General features: G+C 37.4%; 1 protein-coding gene across 2 annotated transcripts in view; it reads left to right on the forward strand.

Moving 5' to 3' along the window:
* The window catches only part of KCNQ5 (potassium voltage-gated channel subfamily Q member 5), a 280,186-nt gene that overhangs the window by 112,215 nt on the left and 150,055 nt on the right, over positions 1 to 17,916 (forward strand). The gene's annotated exons all lie outside the window — the stretch shown is intronic.

The raw sequence follows: 17,916 nt of genomic DNA on the forward strand, positions 1-17,916 counted from the left end.
TAAAAAAAAATATTTGAATGAAGGTTATATGATTTTATGGCTCTGCAAAGATTATTTTAATATCTCAAAATTGGGTCATTTGGTAAATCTGTGGAATCTGTAATTTGCTAGCTCCCACTGCAGTTACATATGTCTCTTTCAGGCAGTGTCATTTCCTATCCTGAAGGGATATCTACACTTGTCCTTGGGCAGCAGCACCAGTACTCAGAAGACACATCATAAATACTTGTCATAAATTTTGACAACAAATTAGAATCAGCAGGAGTAAAAAACTCTTCACAGATTCTGCACTGTCTACACTGTACCAAAATTAATCCCTTTTCTAATTCTTAAAGTGGGAGAAAAAAGGATAGGATGCACCCCTTTTCCCTTCTGACTGGGTTTGTACACTTCCTACACTGAATCCCATTACTTCCTGCTGGTGAATGGATGAGCCATTTTAGCCAAAGGCACTAGAAGTACCCTTCTAGTGATTAGCTGATTTATGGAATTGTCACTTGGTGGTTGCTTTCAAAGATATAGTGTTTTCCTGAATGTCTGTTCAGAGTGCTTTATCACGTAGTTTGGCACATATGTGTGTGCTGTCATGGCCAACAGGAGAGGAGATTAATAATGGTAAATCCTGAGACTCATGGAAGTGTGGAAAAAGGCTAGGGCATGCATGTGCATGCTCATGTAAAAGATGGGGAGGAGACCCTCACTGGCAATAGCCAAGTGGGCCACAAAATCTGTGGCTACCTTAATTTCTTCTTCCACTGACTTTTCTCAATAAAACGAACAGATCCTGAATGTTTTGAAAAACTCGTTTTGCTTTGCTTTTTATCTGGCAAAAGAACTTTTTATTTAAAAAGCTGCATTCAGTTCCCAGTGTTCACATACTGGATTCTGGTACAGATGTTCTATCTTTACCACCTTACTATACTTTTTAGTTATCCCTCTGGGTGCTGATGGTTTATCCATGTTTTTTAAGTTGTCTTCATAGCTACCTTTCTCTTCCTCTCTTAAAGAAAGAAGATACGCATCTGGAATGAACTCTGACCAAGCAATTTTCTGGAAACCCTGTCACAATGTAATCATATCTATATTTCATAGGCAGAAAAATCAAGGGAAATTGTTTTCTGCATTTGCTTCTTACTTTGAAAACTGTAATTAAATATGCTATCATTATCGGTATTTTCCATTTCACTGTATTAGAATTTACTATGTATGTCATGTTAAACATCTTAATATAAGTACTTCATTTAACTGGTCTTAGTTCTTCCAGAAATGTTTTACTAACAGCTAAACATAATGGTAAGCATTTTCCCTTTGCATCTGTTCTCTGTTTAGGAGAGGTCTACTATTTCAAAGGTTTTCAGTGAGTAATGAAATGGGAAACAGAAGGCTGTTGCTCACACCAATTTCCAAGGAAATTTTTTTTTATGATTTCTTCATAATTTGGTCTTCTTGAAGTTTATGACTCATAGTATTTCTCTGCTTTTGGGATGATTTTGTAACAGAATATCAGCTTTCTATTCAACAGTTAGTGGTAGACAGCTTCACTTAGGAGACTTTCTTAGACATCAGGGGCGGAGAGAGGGAGAAATTTTTCATGAGTATGTAAGAAATCTTAAAGCACATTATCAAATTATTCTTGGCTTTCAAAACAATTTCTTTTATTTATTTGTCCCCAGCTTTTACTATATTCCTTCAAAGTGGGAAACTCATCTGAATGACTCACACTGTGCAACCCTGTGAAGGATCCTGTCTGTCTCCAGTGATGACAGAAACAGAGATAGAGAAGTTAGCACTTCTGGGCTGAAGTTTGTTTTTGGAAATCCCATACTTTGACTCTCTGCTAACATCTGCATATTTAAATCAGATAATTGTACATTGAAACAGATGCTTTACCATCTGATGCATCACCCTGCATCTGATTATACATATACCAATGAGAAGAGTTCATATTCTGTCATTTGCCTGATTTGTTGATTAAACATTTTAGATGTCCTCTTATTTTAAAATTTTTACTGGATCACCATTTACAGCAGCATGAAACTGTCTAGGTAAGGAAGGAAGTGAGTATGTCCTAAGCACAAGAGAAAATTTTGAGCAAAACACAGCAAAAGACTTAGAAAAGAAATGAAGATGATAGAAATAGGACAGAAAAAAAAGAAGGAAATCATTTCTGTTGAAACAGAAACTATGAACTGGAATGATGAAAGAAGACATTCAGAAACCACATAAAAAGCTGTTGGTACCTAGTGTGAGAAGCTATGTATAAAAAATTAGTTAGTGTTTGTCTTGCAGGAAATCCACATTAAGCCCTAGGAAAAACATGTGACTTCCATGGCTGGTTACTTTTCCCAGTGCTGTTTCAGACTGGAGCTTTGTATCAGAGGCTCCAACATGGAGTGAGTCTTGCAGATGAGGATCTGAAGATTTTCTTGCAGGAAAATTTTGACTATGACTGTATGGTTCTCTGATAGCTTTTTTCCTTTGATAAAATAATCGTTCAGTTGTTCTATAGCAGGGTGATGGTGTAGACTGTTTTCATGTTCCAGAGGGTAGGAGGATTCTGAATTCTGAATCACAAACTGTGGTGTCTGACCACTTGCTTAAAAAACGTTTCAGTACCAGAGGATGGAAAAGGGACTTACAGGACACTTATTCTTCAAAGGACTTCAGAAAAGATCCTTGATATCACAGCTGAATAAACCTGTTACCTGCAGTTAAAATTTAGGGTTTGAAATTAATTAAAATAATAACAAAATTATTAAAAGAAATTGCAATAAAAAGTAAAATTAGTACGTTAATTATGTAATGCTGTGGCAAAAGTCAGGGTGACTTTGCAGAGGAGAATTAAGCTCTATAACCCACTGGCACACTCTAAGGGTTTCCATGATCACTCAGAGGGGAAATACTTGATGTGATCTCCTTGGATCATACCAAAGGCTTTTGACAGGATCCTTCACCAAAGCCTCCTAAACAAAGTTACCCTGGGATTAAAGGGGGATTCCCCACAGAAGAAAACTAACTAAAGGATAGTAAACAAAGTTTGGGAACATATTTTCAGTTTTTACAGAGTACGTGTATTGCCAGTCTAATCCCATATAATGCATGTGATCAGAACCCTTACAAGTGGTTGGTAAAGGGATGAGTAAAGAAATGTTAAATGTCATGTTATTTAGAAGAACTGTTGTCAAGAACTGCAGAGATATCATATGGTCTGTGTGATCTCATAGAGAAATGAAATTCAGATGTGGAGTGATGCACAGGGGAAAAAGAAGCAATCCCCCCTTCGGACACTGAGAAATGGGCTATTAGCTAACAAATACCACAGGGGATGAGATACAGGAGTTACAGCAGACTGTTCTGTGATGAGGTGAGCCAAAAGTTCAGCATCAATCAAAACCAGCAAATGCAATGCTTGGAATTTTTAGAAAGAAGAAGAGAACAAAATATAAAGAAAGCTTTATGCAGCTGGACATGTGCGTCAGTTTTGTGAATGCTATGTACAGTTCTGGTTTCTTGTGGCTCCAAAAGGGTGTTCTGAAACTGGAGAGGAATCAGATGGTCAAGATGTATGATAAAAGCTTTGTGGACAACTTTTATACTAAGGATTATTAACATATACTAGATAGAACTCTTTAAACTGAACAAGGCATGAACTTGGGGAGTGGAATAGCAAAGATGACACAGGACGCTCAGGACCTTCCACTAAAACTAGTTGGGGACATGAAATAAAACCAGAGACCACCTGGCTAACCAGAGCAGAGGTGGTGATTCTTCACTCAGAGTGGAGTTGAGCCAGGGAACTTTGTTGTATTTACACAGTTAAAATGGATTGGAAAACTAAGTGGACCAATTCACAGAATTAAAAACATTGTCTGTCAACTGCAAAGATGCTGTGTCTGGCTAAGCCCAAGACAGCACTCTCAGGAAATAACATTATGCATTTTGTTATTATACAATTGCCTAGGCTCCTTCCTCTGAGCAGTGACAGGTGCTGTGCTTCAACCTCTGGTATTGTCATCATCTTGGTCTTTCATCTCTTTGGTACTATTTGATGTCTGCCATGCATCTGTATTTAGCCTTTGAACTTAGAAGACAATGAATTTGGCTCGTGTGCATCAACTGGAAAAACAAATCTTTTCAGAGTCTGCAAAAATAATGTATAACACCCAAATACTGTAAAGTGAGCTAGAAACCCAAATAAGGTACAGACCTTTTCTTCTCTTGGTATCCGAGACACCTTGATCTATTATGCACATTTTATTGGCAATGATTTGTTCTTATATGTTATTCTATTAAAAAATTGGTAGACTTTTTATCCCAGTACATCACCACATATTAAAATCTAAATTTTATAACATACACATGCAGGAACAAGACTTTTGATTCACCAGCATGTACATATAAGAAGGTTGGCTGACATAGTATGTGGAAATATGTGTACATTAAATACATGTAGATAATTTAATTTCAAACCCTAAATTTTTCTGTAGTTTTATGTAGTATAGAATTGTAAGCAGTACTGCTAAGAGATTTAAATTAAGTAAATTTGATAAGTTCATTTTAGAAAATCAATAAGTAAATATGAAAGTTTATCATGATGACATTGAATCTGTTGCTTGCAGATTGCAATTGAATGTCAAGGGAAGAATTTATTAACCCACTGATATTTTCATCTTCTGAAATTATAAGAAAGTAAAACTAAAATTACATAATTAAACTGTTGATAGACAGAATAAGGCCCTAGGAGATTATATAAATATAATTTTCCTCTGAGACTGGATCTCCTGATATGATTAGCCTTTTCAGTGTCACAGAGAGCAGAAGATTATCATATACCAAATGTATGCAGTGGTCATTGTTAATTGATTAGAATCAGTGAAAGTGAATAATCTGTCTGAGTTTTTAAAAGGTTACTAGCTAATAAGTCACGAGAAACCCCATGTAGAAAATATCTCAAAACATGAATCATACAAAATTAAAGTCCTATTAAAAATCTGTGCATGGAAGGAGTGACTAAATTCATCTTGAAGTAGTATGGACAAGCTTAATGCATAGATACTGCATTGCTGTCAGTGGTGTTGGCCATGGGATGATCTGAGATTTGTGCACAAGGATGTGTGTGATATTTTCATCCAGCTGAGATTTTGAAAAGACCAGATGAGTGCTGTGTTAACACAATCCTGTCATCCTTGCTGTAAAGAGGATAGAAGTAAACTGCAGGAACACTGTACTTTGAAAACTTGCATGTCTCTGTTATGTTAAACAGCAGACTCATCCAGAAGATGCGTGGTCTCTACAGCTGTCTCTGTGCTGTCTGGGCAAAGCTTTAACCCCTTATGCACCCATGGTGAGCACCCACAGGCATCCAGCCTGGCAGGTTTCTCCTCAGGCATATAATGAAATAATACAAGATGAATATGAATTTAGGAGGGTTTAGATTTGGGGTTGTGAGAGTTTTCTTGGTCCTACTAATCCAGCACATTCTATATATCTAGCCATCTGACACAAAGTATTTCTCCACTTTTGTTTTTAATTATTCCTTAATAGGGGGCTTATGAACATTGCTGTATTAAGACCATAAGGTAGCCTGAACTAAGTGTTACTTCTGTCTTCAGAGCTACAAAAGATACTTGCATACTAAAGGCATATAAACACATAAGGTGTTTATGTGCCTTTAGTTACTTGGAGAATACCAAAGGTCTTCATTTAAGTGAAAGACAAGAAGAAACTTTATATATAAATTAATACATGAAAACTGGAGAACACGTATGTGTGCATATATTACATATATAACATACTTTGTATCACTACCAGCTGGGCAAAAGCAAAGGTTTTGCTGCAGTAGCTTTTAACATTTGGGAACAGCTGTGCCTCCCCTGTGCTGTTTAAGTCTGATCCTCTGCCAATCAACAGTTGTGCCAGGATAAGAGAAAATTTGCACATAGTCATAGTTGGCAACTCAAATCTTCTTGCCAGAGAAGCTCACAGCAGCCTCTGTGCATTTTCTTGTGGTTTAAATAAAATGTCACTCTCAGGCTGGCACTCTCTATTATTCTCAACTGCTGCCTGTCTGTAGGCCTGCCAGAGCAAATGAAAAGTGAGTGCCATTCCCAGCACTGCTGGATGGCAGCAGTGGCAGAGCGTGCAGGACAGACAGTGGCCATGCAGGCAGACTGTGCAAGGCTGTCCATGTGCTGGGGGCTGACGTGACACAGTGATGAGGACACACAGCAGAGGGGTGGTGGGAGCTCAGTGATGGCTCCGAGCAGGTGGGCAGCGTGACGGGAAGCAGGGCACTCTCCCAGCACTGCAGCTCCTGTCTCCCTTTGCTCTGTGAAACCAGGTGGCTACAGTGCAGCAATCCACTTCCAAACAAGTGCAGATCCCAGTACAAGCCAAGGTACAATTCTGTCTGCCTGTTTTTAGGTTTTTTGCTGTTTTTCTTTCACCTAGTGTTCATGGTGTAAGTCATCCCAGACCCCTCCAACGGCATTTTCTGCACCATATACTCTTTGTTCTGCTGTGCTTTACATGACTTCTGTGCTTCCCTTCATGTGTAACATCTGTTGAAGATGATAAAAATTGTCACAGATTCTTACAGGAAACCCAATTCTCTAGTTACATATGTACACACATTTTCACTACCATCTTTGACTTACATGTGTTTCCTCTTTTAGATGAGCTTTACTCTTATTGTTATCATTCTTCTTGTAGTCAATAAAGGCAGGTCGCTGAGCTGCTGCAAACTGTCCTGTGTCCATGAATACACCTTTATGTTAGTGTAGATTATCCACCACATATGAGAACATCTTAGCATTAAAAATGAAAAGGATTAAACTCTGGAGAGCTCTGCTCTAGCATGCAGAAATCACAGAGGATTATGTGCTAACTATCGGCAAAATTTTATGATGAAGCAATGGTTTGTTGCAATTACTGTGAATAGACACTGATATCTTTTCTGTAGAGATGTTTTCAGCACATCATCTAGAAATCCACATAACTCAGTTATGTTCCGTGAGCTTTTTCTGGTGTTGATTTCAAAGTAGATACTTCACAGATTTTTCAGGAGAAATTTTGCTTTTGAACCCAAGGGAAAAAACAACAGTAAAAAGATCTGAAATGAAAAGCATTTCTTTTTCTTTTAGTACTAATCTCTCTTAGAGAAAATAACAGTGTGTGAGAGGATAAAGGGCAGCATTTCCAAAATTATCTAAGCATCATTGCAGCCTTAGTTCCATTTTCAAAGTGATGTAAGCACTTTGGAGCTTAAGGCCTCCAACAGGTTCAGATAATATCCTTATTGTAGTCAAAATTTGATAAAGTACTCTGGGTGCCTAATTCACACTGAAGTCTATGTTCTTTGAAGCTCTCATAAGCCCTGCTAGCTACCTCTCTGAATCAATATGAAGTCTCCTGAAAATTGGACACTCAATTTCAGAAAAATGAAGCAGGATTCAAGTGCTAATGTCACTTCTTAAAATAGGCTTTAAAATCCTAAGCTGCATAAAACCTGACTTTTGAAAGCATGAAAACACTGACAGATGCAGAAATGTGTCCAAAGGAATTTTCCTGAACCCCTGAGGATGTCAAGAGGACATAAAAAAAAGGGAAAAGGAAAACAGTCAATTTGTCTAACAAATATCTCTCAGCTAATAGAAAAAGTAGATAACATTCATTCAGGCAAACACCACTTTATCAAAGCACTAATATTTTTAGTTGCTTTGAAGCTTTAACTCTTAAAACTGCATACATGGCTGGACATGCAGCAGATGTTAGTTGCAGAAGTGTGTATGGAGTAATCAGTTCCATTCAAGTCTCACAAATACACCTCCAAATCTCACACCAAAAGTCCTCTATTATGGTCTCCATAAGAGAGACACAGGATCTAAACTTAGGCTCACCCAGTGCTAGTGAATGGGTCCTCATCAGCACATCCCATTAGAAGTCAAGGACACACAGCAAACTTGTGGGAGAGCGGGAGAACTGGGGTTATTGCACTTGGGAAGTACAGAGGCCACTATCCTAAAAAAGGGTCAGGCTGTGATTCTGGGTGCTGGTGTGAGTTTGTCTTTGCCCTGTGACTGCAGGAATGACCCCTGAAATAGCTGAGGGCTGTAGTATGGAACCATCTCCCAGACAATCCCTGTGCCTCATTGGGGCAGGGAGGTGCAAGCCAGAGACCACTGCTGATGGCATCTTGGATCTTGCCACCTTGCTTGGTCGGGCTTGTGCTACTGCCATCATCCTAGCCAGGCCACCTGGTTTGAAAGCTGGAGAATTTCTCCTTGCCAGGTATGGCAAGGGTACAGCAAAGGATATTGTGTTAGTAGAAGATGTGAGAGGAAGCTTCAGCTATGGGGTGCAGCTGTGAGGAAATCACTAGTTTTGCTGCTTTCCTCTTCTGTTAAGATTTAACCTTTAAACATTTTGACAGGCTATTTTTTTCCAGGATCAAGAAGGTGACAATCCACGACAATATGAAGTCAACAAACACTGTCAGAAGTGTTTCTGCTTTGCTTGTCCCTATTTTTAGTCCATTCCTCTTGCTAGCCATGTGATGCTTCACTACTGCATTACTCTGAGTGCTCTTGGAGGCATAAACAAGCAATGTCACCAAGCCTGTTTTAATAGCCAAAGATTTAGCACCCACCATGTATTTCAGAATTGCCCTAGAAGAAAGGTGAAGTAATGAGTATGGAGAAACATGGATTCAGAACAACTCATGCTACTGTGATAAAGTTAGAAAATTCTATGTTTTAGTAAGGTAAGATCAGAAAGGCATCAGGTCCGGCAATTTTTGTTTTGCCTTCTCTTTGAAAATTCAGTAAAAAATTCATAAATATTTGTTAACAGATATAGATGTCCTCTAGTAGTTTTTGCATTTGATGTTTTTCTGCTCTTCACAAGCAAACTAATTTGCTACTTAGACGTAGAAGTAGTCAGTATCATCTATGTGGAAAACAGGGAATGCAAGAAGGCCTCAGGTTTACAACCAGTGAAAACCTAGTTCAGTGTAATTGTCACCATGTGAAAACCAATAGAGTCATGTTAATGCCAGTCTTTTCCATGAAAGTGCCCAGTGCTTGTGTTCTGCATAGATCCCTTTTTCCCACTCTGCCTTAGAGAAAATGCAGGCTGGTTTAGGTGGGCTCTATGTACAGTTTGGCACACCTGACTCCCACTCAGCACTGCACTAATTTCCAGTCACTGTTTGGTGCTCTGATAAGTGGATCTGAAAGCAGAGGAATTATCTTTCCAGGGAAGAGGAGGGTGAGCAAGTGGAGCTTTGGATGAGGTGTGCAGTACCACCACACATTGCCCTCCTCACCTTTGTTTGAACAGCTGAGAAAGGGTTCCTAGGAATGGATAAGATGTCTTCATAAACTCAAAGACTTTTGGCACGATCAGCTTTGGTTTAGAGGTGAAGTTAGATTAATAGAAGGAACAAAGTTTCTCTAGTTCCTATAGTGGTAAAAGAAAAATATTCTGAATTATTTAATTGGGGCAAAAGTTCACTGGCCTGGGAGTATCTTTGTTATTCAAAACTGATTTGAGTTTATAGCATTTGTGGTTGGACACAATTTAGCAGAGTGTATACTTCTACTTACTCTGTACAGACTACAGAAAGCTGACTAATAAAAACCTCATGTTGGGCATAGTCCAAACTATAATTTAAAGTTTTTTCCAGTGTGAGATTAAACCTGCTTTTTCCTACTGATTAATATGGTGCCAGAATAATTTATGTCAGATTCACATGATGATAAAACTAAAAGGAGCTCCACTGGTAATATGTTACCATCACAGTGTCATTGTTTGATTCAATGGACTCATACATTGTTGGCATCCTTTTCTTCACTAGCCTTTATCTGTAATGCTCAGGCTGCATGGTGGGATTCCTTTCTGTCCAGAAATGTGCTACAGAGAATTAGGGAGCTGCCAAATCCTCTTCTGTATAGTAACAACAAATTTTAGAATACCCCTGGGTAGTATTACTAGGTATACAAACGGGGAGGTTGGGCAGGGAGCAACCAGCATAAAACTGGATGGGTTGTCCCAGTAATCTGACCTGTGGAAAAGAAAAGCAGTTATTGATCCCAAATTTTCCAAGTAACTTGGCCATGAACAAGTAAGCTGAACACACCAACCACATGTCTGAGAGCTGAAGAAGGCAGAAGATCAAGGGTTTGTCTTTAATGGCTGATTTCCAGCTTCCAAGTGAACATAACCCTTCTGGTCTTCTCTCTCTAATTTTTTCAAGACAAAAAAATGTTTTTGTAAATTCCATAAGGAGCTACAGTTGGCTCTCTTGATGAGATTCAGACAATGAACATTATAATGAAGGATGTTATGGTCCAATCTCCTGTTAATTTGATGACAAAAATTAGATACACAAGACTTCCATTATTGTTTCCTAGGAGAGTCTCTCCTGTTTTGTTTTTTTTTTTTTTTTTTATAGAGACTCTTTCATAATCTTTTGAGACTCATACTAAACCAATTTATGTTTCCTGCCCTATACAACCATTTCAGAACTCTAGTCCTCATATGTTCAAATATCTTCCTGTAATTTTAAGTCAAATTTTTTCATGCCCCTTTAAAACCAATTTTCTCTCTTGTATTATATTATGTAAAACTTACAAACTGTTTACATTAACTCAGATGTTATACACACATATTTATTATATTTATTACAGATATACACTTCAGTTCAGCAGGTTACTGATGGGAATAACTCGTGACTCCCCATAGCACCTTTGATTGACATGCACTTGCTGCCATTCAGGATAACAATATCTCCACCTGCCTCTGACATGCCTGTGACTTCCATCAATTGTTTATAAGCATTTATATATTATATATCATCAGCATACAGCTTACTTGTGAAATAATTTATGTCATTTCACTGTCGCATCCTGTCATATTACAACTTCTGTAAGTAATGCTAAGTCAACAGGGAAGTCTTTTATCTTTTAATCAGAATAAATGATTCGTTTGTAATGCAGTAAATTTCCTGCTGTATTAATAAAACTTCTGTTTGATATTTGAATTCTTGAATATTTGGAGGCTGATGTTAAAATAAAACAAAGATGCTTTTCAGAGCAGAGTACTTTTAGCTCCAATATGAAGGGTTTAAAATACTGGAAAAAAAGCCTGCCCAAAATTTTTCCTCTTATGCACAGATTTAGGAAATTAATTAGTACCTTGAAAATAGTTTAAAATTAACTTCTGTTAAATAAATCCTAATATTCTGAATTTTGGGCATTTTAATTTTGACATTTATGGGTCTTTTTACTCTGCGTGATTTTATATTTTAAGTTTTTAGATATTTTTTCAGTTACTTCCATCTACGTATTAAAACAATTAAGACATCTAGGCCCAAATCTCTGTTCCCAAAATAATGAGATATGTAATGGAAGCATTTTTTATTTTTCACAGCGAAAGGAAATGCATCTTATAAAACCACCAGCTTCAGTAGAGTAATAGAAAACTTTGGACAAATGAGTCATTTGGCACTATGAGATAACATAAGATAGCAAACTTAGAAATTTGAAGATTCAGGTAGAAGAAATATCAAATAAAGGACAAAACTGTGAAAAGTAAAAATGGAAATAAATAAATACTGCTACTAAAATCAAACAGAAATATTAAATGGCATTTGAGATACCTGATTAACATAATATATGACTTCCTTTTCTCACAAGAGCACAGATACCTAGGAGCAACAGTGGAAAGTGGTAATTGTATTTTTAAAGTACTATACTTGTTTAAAAGTTATTTGCAGTTTTCATACCCTTTGGCCACACATTTGCATGTGTATGAAAAATGTTATTTTCCAGAAGACTGAACTCTATTCTATGTAGCATTAAAAGATTCCTTCCCTTTGGCCCATCAGTTTGATGATGTGATAAATTCAACGGTAACACAAATGGCAAACATTGTGATCCTTTTTATTTTTTTAAGGGAGATAGAAATTAATAAATCTGTATTTTGTGCCTCAGGCTTTTCTTCTGTTCAGTGTAGTGATCCATTTTGCATTTTTACATTAGTAATTGTTATTATCCAGAATGTAAAATGTGTTAGAATGACAAGCTGTACAAATACAGATGATGCCTACTATTATTACCATGAAATGCTGTACAACGGATATTTCAGTTCCATAGTGTTTCATTGTAATAGATTTGGAAAACACTAGTATGAAGTATAGGCACATTCATCTGGTTACTATATAGCAAGCTACCCTCTGCAATTCTTTTGGAAAGAGGAATCAAAATACAAGAAGGTGATTTTGGCAGTGAAGAGAAAAATGCAGCATGCCAGCGTGCTTTGCCATTAAAGTGGTCCAGAGACCATTTCCATAAGGCAATTTGCACACAGCCAAGCCTGTGCTGGAGGTGAGAGGGCTCTGCTGGTGGGGGTGCAAACTTTCAGTGCCAGCTGCCCTTAGTGCCAGAGATTTTCCAGGACTTGCTTCATTTTCTAGTACAGATGTAAGAGCCAGAGGTGGCTGTCCTGCTGTGGTAGCACCAAGACCTTTAATGAAGTTGCAGAGTCATTTTATGCCCATTGTTCAGAAACAGTAACTGACAGGCCAGTGAAAGAGGGCTCAGTTAATACAAATCTGCACTTTAACTGTGATTCAGTTATATGCATAAAATGGGAATTAATGTACCTTATCACCATGCTATAAAATAGATTTATTAATACTTTGGCATCATCATGATAAGCAGCCCAGGAAAGAGAGATTTGATAATACTGCTAAAGTACAATGAGAGCTGTATTTTCTTATGGCACAGGCATGAGCCACATCATGAGAACAGCAGAAAATCCTGAATGGTTGTTCATTCTCTAACCATTGTCTCTACTGTGGGCTGAAAAGCTGTGGATCTTGTCAGAAATCAAGGATTATGTGATTACATGACTATGCAATTGATGCCAGTAACCTGATGCATAAACACAAGGGGTCCAAATGAAGGTTGGCCAAGGAGTTTTACTGCCAATCTGTCCTAATAGGGGATGTTTGAAACCTCAATTTGGTGTGTGCATGTGCATGTGCACTTGAAAAGAAAGAAGGTTTCCAATTTTAACAAACACAATTCTTTCCACAGAAGATGAGAGTTTCAGTAATAATCACATGCCAGTCGATGGTAATTAAGAAAAGTCAATGCTGTGGTAAAGCTCGTTACTCGCCTAGTGCCTTCATTAGAATTGCAAAGGGAGTGGGAGTACCAATCTCCCTGTAGGCTCCCAGCTCTGGGAGTATTGGTCTTAATAAGCTGTGCAAATATGTTCCTTGATTATTTATTGTTAACAAATGGCATGAGTGTTGTTCACCAGGTTAAGCACTTTGTTGCTGCACGATATGTGCTCTGTTCTGAAGAGGTCCAAGGGGAATGAGCAGCCTTGTCCCCAAACAGGTTTGACAAGGATGTTGTGTTTGTAACAGCTGCAAATATATTGCCTTTCTATCAGATGGATTTTTTGAAAGTGCTCTTAGGTGGAAGGAAAAATCATGAGGTAAAATATGGATTTATGAAAGGAATGCATTTTGCAACATAGTGGATCTTTTACAGTCCTATCAGTGGACAAAGAAAGCAGGAAAACTGTAGCTATTACCATACAGTAATGAGATAATTAGTTGGAACTATTCTTCCTGGAGTTCTAAATATAGCTTCACTCTAGCTATCATAACAAAAGCCAAGCTTCAGCTTAGATGATATCACATCGACATAAACACATATTTTTCTGTGTTAATGCCATTGTTGCAAATATTTTGCTCTGCTATGTCTCATGTCATTACAAAAATTATTTTTTGCATGGGAAACTTCACCATTTCTCTTGTATTGATTTGGTTCTACTGAATCCTACATCACTAGATCATTAAACTGACATATCAGTATCTTCTTTAATGTATAATTCAGCAAATACTACAAACATTTATGCCTTTTATCAGAATGTAGACGTTCAGAGTCATGCTTTCATAGTTCTGTCCTTTCACCTGCCTTCACACCTCACAAAATGAGGAAAAAAAAAGACACTATAGGTATATAAAATAAATTCCAAGAATATTAACTTTTAGTTCTCATTTTAGAAAAGCATATATCCTTTGTGTAGCAGCAACACTGTAAGGTGACTTCACCTCTCTACAACTTGGAAAAAAAATTATCCTATGTGTGATGTTTTACAGTTACATATATACAATTATTATCTTCTTTGTGCCTCAAATACCAGAAAACATAGGGAAAAGGTGTCATACAGGGCAGTCTGTATGTGTCAAAGTCTGTGTTCAGCCTCTATGTGTCAATGCCTGCGTCCAGTTCTGGGCCCCTCACTGCAGGAAGGACTTTGAGGTGCTGGAGTGAGTCCACAGAAGGGCAATGGAGCTGGTGAAGGGTCTGGAGCATGAGTCTTGTGAGGAGCAGCTGAGGGAGCTGGGGGTGTTTATCCTGGACAAAAGGAGGCTCAGGAGAGACCTTATCCCTCTCTGCCTGAAAGGAGGTTGTAGCCACTTGGGGGTTGGCTTCTTCCATGTGACAACTCACAGGTGGTAGTGGCCTCAAGTTGTGCCAGGAAAGGTTTAGGTTGGATATTGGGAATATTTTATTGACCAAAAGAGTTTCCAAGCATTGGAACAGGCTGATCAGGGAAGTGGTTGCATCACCATCCCTTTAAGTATTAAAAAGACAAGTAGATGTAGCACTTGGGGACATAGTTTAGTGCTGGAGTAGGTACTGCTGGGTAGATGACTGGACTTAATGATATTAAGGGTCTTTTCCAGCCTAAATGGTTCTATGATTCTGTAATAATTCCATGGGTGCTGGCTCAGCACTTGCCAGGCACAAGAGTACTTACTACAGGCTGTGTATTCTCCTGTGCTCAGATACCCTGGCAGTCAGCAGTGAGAAATCTGTGATTTGAGAAGTCAATGCTGAGTGCAGAGCTAGGATCAAATGATAGAGGCACAGGATGGAATAATATCTTTGGAGCAGACTATCTTCAGGGGCATATACTCTCCTCACTAAGGACTGATCTGAAACACACAGAAAGCATAGAAAAACTTATGTGTAAATCCCCAAATATCTAGTGTGAATGGTAAAATACATTAGTCTCTAGGCAACCATGCTGAGATGTTCCTAGGAAGGATCTCTCTCACTCCATGGCTTATTCCTTGCACTAATTTGGTTGACAAAAGTAGTGCTTGCAGACCCATAAGGCACGATGGGTCTTATAATAGTTCTCAGTGCAGTCAGGCTGTGCTTCATCATCTATAAGCAAATACTAAATTACAGCAGTGTGGCCTAAACGTTTGGTATTGTCAGCAGGTCTGCCAGCTTCAAAATTTGTATCAAGGCAAAGTGAAAAGTGTGACTATCAGTTTTGTCTTAGCTGTACTTTGGGCTTTGTACTACTCCAGGAAGCACAAAGGTGATGGTAGGGGATGGATGAGAAAACAGAAGTCTCAGTACTCATCTTTTTTGTAGGTTGCCCATCCTAACTTAAAGAAGCTTTTTTTTTTTTCATAGTCTCAAAATCCAATTTCTCTTTTCTGTTTTGCAAGTGCATGTTTTAGTAACATTTCTGTTGAAGCCTGCGATGTTATTCCAGCTTGGTAGCTGCTAATGGGGATGAGGAATGGCAGCCAGGCATGTGGCATCTTCACTGGATTCCAACTTCACTGTGTATCATTTTCCAGCTGCAGTAAACCCAGGAAATTGTACCCTAAGAGACACTGCTCAATGAGGAATGCTTATGCAGTTAAAAAATAGTTTATTCTTTTACACTTTGTCAGCCATAATGCTTAATGTGAAATAATATGTTTTCTAGTAAAGTTCAGAGAGTAAAACAGACTAGATCATGCATTGAAAACTCTGAAAGAAAATACAAAGCTTTGATTTTACCTTCGTTTAATGCCACCTGCCTGTGAGATAAAGAACTGATTTTGAATTGTGAGCAAATATTCAAGACAACTTGTTTTAGAATCCAGACTTTTCTAGTGGTCCATAGCCATTGATAAGATCCTTCACTTTTTTTTCACTTAATCTTAATTTCTATTCTTCAAAAATCTAGATAGACAGCCTTTAACAAGCTGTCCTTCTGTATATACTCATGTATAAGCTTATGTTGTCCTGGAGGTGAATTTTGTCCTGCCTTTTGAATCTCAGCTTAGAACAAAAACCAGCAGTGTTTCCAGCAGTGGTTCATTAAGTAACTTGTACTGTTGCATTAATTGAGAGCTTAAAAGAGGAAATTTTATAGAGCATTTAATTTAATATTATCAGAATAGTCTGAGTACAGCTGATGCTCTGTAAAGAAGATTGTCAGAATTATTATTTGTTACAATTTTTGTTAGAATTTTCATTATGGTAGTAAGCAAGATTAAAGCTGATTATTACTGCAGTAAAAACAGCTTTGCAGTTCATATATATACATACTTTATAGTGTGTAGAGCTTTTATGAACAAACAGAACAGGCAAAAATAGTTTTGCCAATTTATTTCCTAATATGAAATGGAAAAAACAAAAACAAAAACAAAAATCCAACCTAAAACAAAACAAAGAAGGTCCAGACATTTGAGAATAATTGGAATATTGAGTTTATTTCTGGGCATCCCATCATAGACATTAGTTATCTTTTTAATACTTACACATATTTCTTGTGACAGAACAGCTTAGACAGTGATTTAGAGCAGAACTTTATTTTCATTAAACGGTCACATCTGTGCTTTGGCTGCAAGCGAATATGCAATCACTGAAAAATTATGCAAACAAACATTACTCTTGTGTTTAAATTCCAGTGAGAGTGTTTAGCTGACCTCTGTTCCAATTTGACTCTCTCCCATTTTTATTCTGTAGTCATGTTTTACACCAAAAAAAAAAAATCCACTTGATTGTAAACTAATGCTTTCCAGTTGTAGTTTTCACATAACTAATGATATTTTTCTTCAAAAATTCAAATTTATCAGCTTGTCATTAATTTCCAGAAAACAGACAGCAATGCTCATAGTATAATCCCTCTTGCATGAGTTTCATTTTGATGCTTGAAAATCCAACCAAGGTACAGTGTCACTTGCCAAAAATATTAACAAGATAACCTTGCCACTTAAGGTAGGTCCAAGTGAACTTAATGATTACCATAGCAAATAAATATTAAGTAAATATATGTATAGTAGCACTATACATACATTGTATGTATGTCACAGTAAAATACTACTACTGTAATATTTGCTATTATACATAAATAATAATTGGGGGAATCATATAAATTTAATTTTATTGTGCTGTCTGTGGCTGATATTTTCTACTCTACTTTTAGCAGTAGCGGTGTGAAAATACTGAATTTGGGGAAAAAGGATCTCATTCTTACTTGAGGAAGACATAAGATTTGCACAGTTGATTGTCTCTGTTACTAACATAATGCTCATTGCATATTCAACTATTACAACAATAAGCATGGACCCTGTTGGGATAAGCCCACTAGTGTCATCACATATGTCACATCACATATGTCATATACAGCCCTTTTCCCACTGCAGTTTACTCTGTAGTCCAGCTACAATTAGCTATGTACTAATTAAAAGAAAATGAAAATTAACTGTTTTGCTGATGTTTTCTTTTCTGAAGATTGGTGGCAATACGGTGGTGCTTTCTCAAGCGCATCAACCTTAACCCGTGTTTCTGACATGAAGCATGGTTGATGACAGTTTTAATCTCAGGAATGTTGAGGAGCATGTAAATTAAATAACTATTCTCTCTTCAACTCCGCATCTCCTTCCTCATAACCCAACTGTAGCAAATTTAGTCTAGACAAATGGCAGAATAGTCACCATAAGCTGAAGTAAAAGTAGTGAAATATATTATTCTGTCCCTCATCAGTTTTAGCGAAGACTTCAAGATTTCATTTTTACACCATGTGATAACCTGAGAA

This window comes from Agelaius phoeniceus, chromosome 3, assembly GCF_051311805.1.
Source record: "Agelaius phoeniceus isolate bAgePho1 chromosome 3, bAgePho1.hap1, whole genome shotgun sequence".
Classification (NCBI taxonomy): Eukaryota; Metazoa; Chordata; class Aves; order Passeriformes; family Icteridae; genus Agelaius; species Agelaius phoeniceus.